This window comes from Morone saxatilis, unplaced genomic scaffold (assembly GCF_004916995.1).
Source record: "Morone saxatilis isolate NCDOM2014 unplaced genomic scaffold, NCSU_SB_2.0 Contig19, whole genome shotgun sequence".
Taxonomy (NCBI): domain Eukaryota; kingdom Metazoa; phylum Chordata; class Actinopteri; family Moronidae; genus Morone; species Morone saxatilis.
In genome coordinates this window covers 24,221,939-24,222,578 of record NW_023339751.1, presented here as the reverse complement: position 1 = coordinate 24,222,578, position 640 = coordinate 24,221,939, and the positions used below count along the sequence as shown (strand labels likewise).

Genomic DNA, 640 nt, shown 5'->3' with positions numbered 1-640 from the left:
ATAGATAGATAGATAGATAGACCTATATAACCTTACCTTACCTATTTGCAGTTTAATTTGAGCATATTTGCATATATTTGCCTGTAAGTAGTGTGTATCCTTCACTGAAATACTGAGCAAAGATAAATAAGAAGGAGGCAATCTCTCAGATGCAGACAAATGTCTTGGGTGGAAACTGGAAATTTTAGGGCGTTATGAAGTTGTGATGACAAACAAAAATATACTTTTTGAAATGTGTTTTGTAATGAGAGAAAAACAGGCAAATTTGTGGTCTGGGAACATGGGGAGGGCGGTGAAAATACAGAACCATTCACGAGGATAAGCAAGTACGCCTTTAATGTTCTACATTCATGTGTCAACCTCAAATGCTCAGTCTAACCTAAACCTAACTATAAATCTGACGTGAACCCTAAAATCTAAGCGACGTTAAATGTTAGTTTCTTCAGGACAGCCCAAATTTCTTTTACTTTTGAAGTCTGCAGAAAGTTTAGGAATATTTGATCACAGCATTTGTATGTTAGAGGATTTGATGACAGTGAAAACAGTGCAGTTTTTATGCAATACAGCACAAAAAGCAACAATAAAATTAAAAGTAGTAGTAGTGGTAGCTCAGCTTGTAGAGCTGGTGTCCCATGTACCA

General features: G+C 36.1%; 1 protein-coding gene across 1 annotated transcript in view; it reads left to right on the top strand.

Moving 5' to 3' along the window:
- The window catches only part of hectd2 (HECT domain containing 2), a gene marked incomplete at its 5' end in the record, with an annotated part of 39,594 nt that overhangs the window by 8,770 nt on the left and 30,184 nt on the right, over positions 1–640 (top strand). The gene's annotated exons all lie outside the window — the stretch shown is intronic.